This window comes from Rhopalosiphum maidis, chromosome 3 (assembly GCF_003676215.2).
Source record: "Rhopalosiphum maidis isolate BTI-1 chromosome 3, ASM367621v3, whole genome shotgun sequence".
Taxonomy (NCBI): Eukaryota; Metazoa; Arthropoda; class Insecta; order Hemiptera; family Aphididae; genus Rhopalosiphum; species Rhopalosiphum maidis.
The window spans coordinates 11,762,000-11,772,620 of NC_040879.1; positions in this window are offsets into that span (position 1 = coordinate 11,762,000).

Here is a 10,621-nt window from a genome sequence, read left to right on the forward strand (position 1 = left end):
AAAAACTGGCGAGCGGCACAAGGCGGATGCCTATCCGGCGCGACCGTCGGAAAAAGACAAAAACATGTCAGACATGACGGACTTGGTGACAGCGATTTTTCGTGTGTCCGCGGTGGAGGTGGGGATGGCTGGTTGCGAATATTCCGCGCCGATCGCGCGACTTGCAAAGCCTTTGGCGAGCGATTAGGTGATTCGGCGGGAAATCAGCCGTGTTCGAACAGTAATGATATGTCAGTACGAGTATATTGTATATGGGTAAGTTCAAAAAAATTATTTGTACTGATGTAAAAGTGTTGTTTTTTTGTAAATCTTTTATGTATTATCATATAAGTCAGTTATATTATTTCTAAAACTGTAACTTCAAATTATGTACTAAAATGTTAATGACTTTATAGAACCGCTCCTATAAACTTATTTAATTTACCAACCAATGAAACTGTGATTCGGCTTAAAATTTCTATTGTAATCTTTTTTCTATTTAATTTAATTGATAAATGATTTAGAATAAGTGTGGTTTTTGCACTTTAGTAATTACGTATCACGTATGAAATATAAAAAAAAAACATTAAATGTAATGAAGTTAAAAAGTTTATTGAAACAACGAAAATAAGAAGTATTTATTGAAATAATTTCATTAAATTTAGGTTTGTCAATAATGATTAAAACCAAAGTAAAGGTTCTTTCAAATAATAAAAATCTGCATAGTTTTAATATATGCAATAGTTACGATTTAAGTATGCGCACTAGTAAAATCAAAGGCAAAGCATTTTTTGAAACTAGGTATGAAAATAATGTTATTTTAATGAATAGAATGTCATTAAGTGTAGTATGTAAGTTTGTTAGTTCAATTTATCAATAGAATTAAACTGAGTATGAAGTTATCCATAATGATGACATTTGAAATTAAATTAATTGAGTACTAAATACCACGGGTTTATGGATATTAAATTCTTGTTTTTGTGAACAATTAAAATTGGCTCAAGATCATACCTTATTTCCATTAAATCTATAAGGTATATGTTTTTTATATTATTACACATTTTTCTGGTTGTTAGTAACTATTAAAATTCTTAAACTATTTCAAATAAATACACAAATAAAAATAAAAATTGCACATAGGTAGTCATATAAAAACAAAAACATGCCGAAAAAGCCATGCTAAATGAAAAAATTGTGGAATAGATATTCAACAAATAAAATTAATCAATACGATTATTTTAAACATTTAAGTTTATACCGAAATAAACCTTATATAATATTTTTTTTCTTTAATTTATATTAGGTATCAAATTCCATCAATTCATAACTTTACACACATTTTTTATTTTTTATATTACACTGGCTTTATTTACGTATGACATACTTATATTTTATAATCCATATCATTGTTTTTATAATATTTTACACAAGCTGTATAAATGTGTTAAAAAAAATGTTATTTTAACAAAATAAACTATTGCATATTATAAACATTAAGCTGTGTTAATCAAAATGTATACCTACTTTCTTTTGCTATAATTCCACGACAATAATCATATATTTATATGCACCTCATTATAACGGAGAAAAAAAACTATAATTGTAAAAGTGCATATTTCTATACATATTTATCATAGTAGGAACATACATTAGTAACATTATACATTTATATACATTATAGTATTATACTAACTATTTTTATAAATGATTAAATATTTTTAAAATACCTACACTTTTGCTAACTCAAATTTAAATATAATAACAATGTCAATAAATAATAATATACAATATAATTCAACCAATCGACAATCATATAAAGTAGGTATAATTTATATTTTGTTTAGCTGTTATAGAAACTAATAAAAAAAACTTAAACTAAAAAAATTATGCTGTAAAGGCTATAGTGCTATTATACTATTGCTATAATACTGTCATTATCTTAATATCAACAAAATCCGTAAAAATAAATAATAATAGGAATGTTGTATACTTGTATGTATAGTGTATACATATTGTTATGCCTTTCAGGAATTCAAACTATTTTTATTGAATAACTTTTAGATTCTGAACGGATTGACTTTACAATGATGTATGATTTTTTTTTATTATTTTTTTATTTTTGTATCTGTTTTGGAGTTGTAATAGTGCGTTGATTTTTGACTTCAACCCTTCTTTGAAAAGGAAAATGAATCTAGTTCGTACTATGGGAGGTCAAAAGTACAACATTTCCAGTAGTTTTCAAAAGCGACAGGAAAAAACCCTAAAAAAGGAACGGATAAACGGGAATTTTTACGCATAATCAGTTTTCGACAAAATCGATTTTTTTATTTTGCTGTTTTGTTGACGAAAAATGTCAAAATCGCGAAAATTTGCAAGAAATTTTGAAATTAAAAATTCATAACTTTTTTGTAATTTATACCTAAGGTTAAAAACCCAACACAAGGTTCTCTACAACTTTTTTTTCAAATAACTGTAAAAAAAAATTCAAGCGTCAATATAGAAAAAATTGTATGAGCGTATGAAATTTAATTTTTTTGAAATCCCGTAAAATAACGTTATATTACAACGTAAATATAGGTAATAATTGAATGTATTCTACTAATTATCCTAGATTGACAAATCTACTCCGTTCATTATCGTTTTTTGTATGCAATGACAGGTGCATTTAACGTTTTTTACGACTCGTTTGCGTACAAATGTACATGTACAACTCAATTGCGTACACTAATTTTTAATAGCTGCGATAAATGACCCATACGTAGGACCTCGTTTGCATACATAAACTTTATCTAACAAGTGTATTAAAACTCAAAAGAACTTACGAAAATAATGTTTACTTGTTTTGTAAGATTTTTTTCAAACATATTCCTTCTCACTTTTACAAGCTTAGGACTATATATACATGTTCTATCGCTCTATGTACAAGAATATTTGATTACCTATGGTACTACACGAAATAAAATGACTAAAGCACTGTCAACTCATGTCTCGATATCATTACACGTTTAACTAAACGATAGGCATATAGTAATATGACTAATATGATGACTCAAAACGTAGCAGAAACATCCGGTGGTCGTCAATAACGCGCACATTCAACTTAAATTCGCATTAATCGTTTAAAACCGCACACTCATTAGCACACTCAAAAACTTTTGGGATTACGTGTATGGTATATTATCTCAGTGTTTCCCAACTTCTTTTACTCGCGGTACCTTAGCAGGAGTTTGAACGTTTTACGGAACCCCATATAATTTTTGGAGCTAGTCTATAATTCAAATCAAAAATATTATTATTTAATTTATATATTACCAAATTTCTCACGGAACCCTTAGGTTCCTCGGAACATCGGTTTGGAAACACCGATAATCTTATCGAATTTTTTAAGATAAATCGTATCATGATTAGGCACTGCAAGTTGCAATTTAAGTCTATATTGGGAATGAGATTTAATAGTTGTACGCAAGCGAGTCGTCATTTTTCGGGTCAACATTTGTATTATCTGGTTTTCACGTTTTTCGATGTACACAAACGAGCTGTCAGTTTGCAGGTAAAAAATGTTGTACTGTGTGCAAACGAATATCCACCGATAGTGACCTACTGACCATCTCTCTCCATCTCTACTATATAGCATAGCTATACCCACTTGCTCACCCTTTTTTTACTTTTTGTTTTCCTTGCAAGTCATGACAATTAATCGTATAAATAATTTTATAAGTAAAACGTAGTATAAAATAATTTGTATATACTACAAAAAAAAAAAAACAAAAATAATAGCTTAAGGTAAAAATATACAAATTGAAAAAAGTAAAAAATTTCACGGCATCGTTTTTCTGATAAATCTTAACACAACATTACAAAAATATTATTATGTTATTAAAAAAACACGTATTTCTAATTATTATTATAAGTATAACGAAATAAATAGCTCAATATTCCATGTAATATGCAATAAAAGTCGTGAAAATGTGTAAAATATTTACAGAAAGTAAAATTTTAAAATAAGTTACAAGTTTATAATATTTATGTAGAATAACTTGGTTATGAACAATATGAATATAACATATAATAATATGAATCAGTCGGTCGCGAAACGGTATACTCTTGTGATGTTGTATTCTGGAGACGTTTCGAATACGCGTTTCAACCCGTTTAAGACGCGAAATATTGAAATATACGTAACAGGGTCGTATGCAGTGAGAGTCATGTTCGTGGCTGTTAAACTATGAGTATTGCTACTACGCGCCGACAGTGTCAAAACTGAAGTTGTGAATAATTCATGCGACCCCGGTACGACGGACACTACTATTGTCTTTCGCTGCACAACAAGTGTTCCAGTATTTTTTTTTTATGACACATTAATTACAGCACGGCGTAGTGTACTCTAAAATTGATCGATTTTACCCAAAAACTTTGTTAATATCATTATAATTATTTATTTCATTACTGTTGAAATTATTATATAATATATCGTATAAAAACAACTATTAAATAACAAATATTATGTTAATAATATTAATAATATTAATATTATATTATGTTACTATTATATTTATAATTGCAATTTGTCGTTTGTACTCGATATATTCATGATATTCCATCGGCGGTGCATATGACTTGCGGCTGAAGTTATTATCAGTAGGTAATTTGCGGCCCACCAAAAAAAAAGGTTTGAAAGGGTCATAGCCTTTTCTGCCTATTTATGTGCAAATGTAACTTTTTAGACAGCCTAGTTGCGTCCTAGTATAAATAAAGCATAATCATAGAATAACTTAACTATTACGAACTATTTAATAACAGAATAGATTAATTGCATATGATTTACACTGCATTTTATTATATGATACACTGCGTTATCGCATGATATTTAAATAAATACAATTATACAAACAATTTACAGATTATGTAAAAAACATATTAAGACAAATATGCACAATTAGAAATGTAATTGTCTGTGTTAGTCGCAGACTTAGACATGATATCATCAAATATGTTCGCATCTCGGTCATGACTATTAATGATGGGAAACAGGACGCAAATTTACGCACGGTTGAATTTACTACCTGAAAAATATATCGCAAGTAGTATGCAGCCCCCGCCGCCCCAGACCAACGTTGGCGGCCTTATACGTTAACGGCACATTAATATAATGTAGTACAACATTTTTTCTCTGGTTATTTAATATATCAATATATTATTATTTAGTCATTCTTGGGAGAATTGTTACGTTTAAATAATATATAATTTTCATAATTTATTATTCTTTTTAATTTATTAATAGGCAGAGAAGAATAAAAGCAGTTGATTTTGTTCAATAATATAAACATAACAAATCCGACATAGGAAAATGGCTTAAACAATTGATTGGTCTTATATTTCTAGATCCTATAATGAAGTTGGACCGTATTTTGAAAATGATTTAAAAGATGACTAATCGCCCGAATTAAAAAAAATATTACTTACATACATAAAAACGATGAAATATTTCTACTCAGTATTTTAACTAAAAGAGAAGCAATATTGGAGAGAACAACAAACAACTGTCACTGTGAGACTTTTTATGCCTAATTTGGTAATTTTTTTACTCCAGCACGTCTAAATACTGTAGTTTTTACTTAAAAATGCATTAGTTATATGCAGACCGATTCTTACATACAAATGCAGTCTGCCAATAATAATGAAATTAGGATAATTAGAAATACACAAAAAAAAAAATGTTCATACTCACAATTTAGAAATTCAAAAATAAAATTATACAACGAGAACAAAATTTGACAAATATCATAAAAAGTTTAACTTAATTTAATAAAATAAAGTTTGAATTTATATTTGATATAATTTTATTATATTTTATTTTTATTGACGATGTTTGTTATAAATTATCTGTGTTATTACAACTATTTTTATACAAATTAGATTTATCTTGTTTAATAATTAAATAATTTATATATCGTCTAGATCAGGCTGTTTAGGCCGTTCCCGATATTACTTATCTAATATTATTTTTATTTAACTTTAAGCTGTTATATGTATATAATATTATATATAATGCATGTGGAGTTAAGATGCTAATAAATACCATGTATGCGGATTTAAAATGATATGTATTATAAAATGGCATATATATAAGATATTAATTATTTTTGGATTGAAAAATGTATAAAATGTACCCAATGAAAATATTTTAGGTTTGGAATTATACCATAATTTGCGTAAAATGTACAATTGCCTTCAACCCCAACCATTCTGTGAAAGCATAACAATTTAATTTATGATCAAAAAATTTAAATTTCGTTTATAATACGTGTTATACAATTATTACCTATTATAATCACATAGGTAAAAAGGTTTTCTTTAAAATCTGAAAAGGTCTAAATAACTTAACCGTATAATGGCGTCGGGACCGTATATTTAACCGTAATATAATCCAGGAATAATTTTGTTGATGGCTAATTATTTTATAAAAAATGGTATATTATTAGATTTATTCATAATGGTCAGTCGATAATTAGACCAAATTTTATCTATCTAATAATTCGTTTAAAATTTTTCTTTACGTTTTATTACCCGGAGATAGGGCCATAAATATTTAACGTAAAAATATAAGAATACAGGTTGATTCGTTTTATCATGACCCACTCATTATTTCAAAAAGTATTCATGTTTTTAAAAACATTCATTTACATAGTTTTTAGAACGTTTTTATTAAAAAATTATATTTTTAAATATTTTTTATCCTTATATTTTTCTAAGTTTTTTACTTTAAACACGTACGTAATATGCTGCGCTCGGACAAAAAAAATCGAAAATATCCCTCAACTTGTTGTGTAAAACCACCTTAAGTAGGACTTGAAGTTAAAAAAAATGGCCAAACTACAAAAAATGATCAACTGGCTATAAATTTAGGGGTTGGGTATAAAGTATAAATATATACCTACCGTAATAATATTTCGATTTTTTTTTTTATTTGTAAAAGATGTTTGAACAACTTTTACTAATTTTTTGATGCTGCGAAATCATTGTATCAAACACTACTTGGTGATGAAATTATGCCCAATCTACAACAGTATGTTAAAGTAACATAAGTATATTAAAGTGTCAACTCGAGGTCCTCCGCGCGACCGCACGACATTATTAAGCAATGTTCCGCGCATTCGTATAAACGTGAAATTGCCAACTTTGGAAAGCTATAACTCTAAAAGTAAGTCCGAGTGACCAACTCTGATTGCACCATCATTTAATCAGGTTGAAATACATAATTACAAAACAAAAAAAAAAATTATGATAAGCGTGGTAAATTATAGTGAATTGGTTATGCGTAAAAAACACGAAATCGCTAACTTTCAAAGGCTATAACTTGGAAACTAAGTCGAACGAAAAATCCTGATTCCACCATCGTACTTAACTCGACGAGTTATATAAATCTCGATAAAAAAAATCAAATTGATGAAGGGGCACTAAACTGCATTTATGCCGAAAAGTATACGTAAAATATCTACCTAGGTAGGCAATAGGCATTATGCATAGTACAGAGTACAGACCACGGCTATAGATCTTCGGACGACAGTGTGAAATAAAACTGATAGTAAATGTAAATTAATGATGATAAATAATAACATTTGCTGTACACATGATAACGTCATAGTGTCATAAAAAAAAATATTAGCTTTTAATTTTAATTTTTCGTTTGAGTTTTATTTATTAATGTAAGTATTTAATTATTTAAGTATGTATGCAAGTATGTTAAAGTGTATTTTTAATTGGAAACAATAAATGTAATTACATGAATAATCATATTCATAAAATAACTCGTATTTTGTAAAAACGCATAAGTATTACCCTACAAAATAATATTACTCCGTGATCCTTATAAACACAGAACAATATAAACCAGCTTAATGAAACCATTGCCCGCGGTAAATATCCTGGATTATGCGTCACGGTCAAAGCGCGGCAATATTTACAGATTCAGAAATGCTATGCTCCTCAAGATAACTCAAGTAGGTACAACATTGTTTATCAATTTGTTTTCTTCGCACATCTATTTAATTACTTATCATGAATTGATTACCTTGCAAGTTTGATCAATATTTAAATTATGGTTCAGGTCCTTTTTGAAAAAAGATCATTGTGGCCCGATTTTCGGGCACCTTTATTCATAATTTATCTTGTTTTATATGAAGAGTAATAAAACATTTCAAATATTAAAATGTTGGCTGTATTGCCACTAAAAAATGAAAAAAATATTTGATTTAGTAATATTTTCTTCCCGTTGAATACATAATTTTACTACTTATTTTTAAAATCTATATTATATAGATTTATATTTCATATTTTTACTTGTATACATTATTTTTATTAATAACTTCGACAAAAAAATCTATTATAATTATTATACGTTATGTATAATTAACCTAAATTACCTTTATGCACGAACTATAAAATACCAATTGGCCCTATGATTTAACACAAGAAACATAGAATAATTTCAACCACTGCTGTATACACTTGTATTCTGTACATAAGACTTCAGGTCCAGCAACAAGTTGCTTCAATATAACATATTTTTAGTATGTACCTTATTGTACCTACATCACAGTTTAAGCCATGAACCTGTAGAATTTTCTTCTCGTCTAAAGTCACTTCAAATAGGTAATAGGCAATTATATAGTGATTTAGACTGTACAATAAAATAGCTATTATGTCCTTAAAAATGCAGGATATTGAATGAATTTAATAAAAGATGAAAAATGGTTTTCGAATAATGATTATAATGATTATTTATTTAACACAAACACACACGTATAACAAATAATATTATAGCATATTTAAGTAGGTATACCTTTTATTATACACACGTAACAAACATACAATTATGAGTATAAATTATTTTTCTAATTATAACGTAAATATTTGTATTAACACGTAATTACACAATATAATTAAAATATTAACCATAATATTGTACGTGTGAACATGATAAACTTCAACTACTACATAAATCAAACAAAAAGTTACACAGATAATATAATAATAATAATAATAATAATAAAAAAAAATATTTTATATTTATAAAATATCATATAGGTATGTACAAATATTTAGGTTGGGTTGATTATTTTTCAGCAACATAAAAAAAAAAAATAAAATAGCTACAAGAACATTTTCAATATAAGTAAAACAATATTTGTTGACATTTAAGTAACTGATTTGTTTTGAAAAGTAAACAGTACTTTAAAAAATTAAATAGTTTGAATATAATATTTTCGATCATACAAAATTATTGAGGAATATTGATATGAAAAAACAACACTAATATTTATTACAAAGAAAAAAAAAAAGAAAAAATTAAATCGTATCTAAGTTGAACGCCGTTAAATTATAATAATACCTTATAATGGCTTATACAATTAATACTTACATTTTCACCAATGTATTTTCTAAATATTTAGAAAAAAAAATTTTGGATAATTTTACAAATAAATTTTACTAATATTATAGAACTTCTAGAAAACAATTAAAATTTAGTAGTAAGTGGTTATAAATTAATAGAATATTCAAAAAACAAGAAAATTATTATTGATTTTTTTTATTAATTTATGATTTCTTTTAAATATTCCAAAAATGTAATGATTATAGTTATAATAATAATAATAAAGCTAAAATATTCATAAAAATGTATTTGCAATTTTTTTTGTTGGATATTTTCAAATAGAAATTTTAAAATTTAATAACGATATCACCCGTGCACTTAAAGAGCGTACTTATAACATGTATCTCAATCTGTAATCTTTTTAATAGTCAATAAAAGATAAAAGATAAAGATACCAGTATGCTACTAATTACTATGTGTAATAAAACTATATTATTATTTATTAGATTAAGATTGAGTTTAGGTAATCGTCCTTTTATATTTGGCGGCCCGCTTGAAGATAATTGTAGTTTACCAAAGTGGCCCGCCGACGAAAAAAGGTTGAGAATCACTGCGATATACTTATAAATTAAACTAGTACAATTAGTTAATTAAAAATAATACAAGATTGAGACACAAAGAAACCGTATGTGAGTACTTACGTCAGTAATAATTTTAAATTATATTATTATAAATTTAATTATTAAGAAAATGTAGTAAATACAAATTATAAAAAAAACTTTCCTATAAGTAAATCATATTTATATTATAATTAAGACTTCTACATATTCTATAATATAATATAAGGTCTATTAAAATTGTTGGCACCATTGGGTATTTCCTGTTTTATCTTTTAAAAATCGTCGATTAACGCTGTACAGGACCAACAACCCCCTAAATTCAGATTGGTAACCACAAAACCAATATAATCGTTGTTAGGTAGAACCTACACGTTTATATAAATTCAATAAAAACATTATTAAGTTATTTATGTAATATAAGTGAGTAACATTAAATGTTTAATAATATTTTAATTATATATAATTATTATATAATAATAATACGAATAAAATGTTGTATTTAATATAATAGAAAAACAATGAAATTTAACAAAATTATGAAGGTAATTCAACTTTTAAATGTATTTATAATTCAGCTTAGGTTAATTATTATTTATTATTATGAATATATAATATAATAATATATAAATAAGTAATATTATAGCAAAGT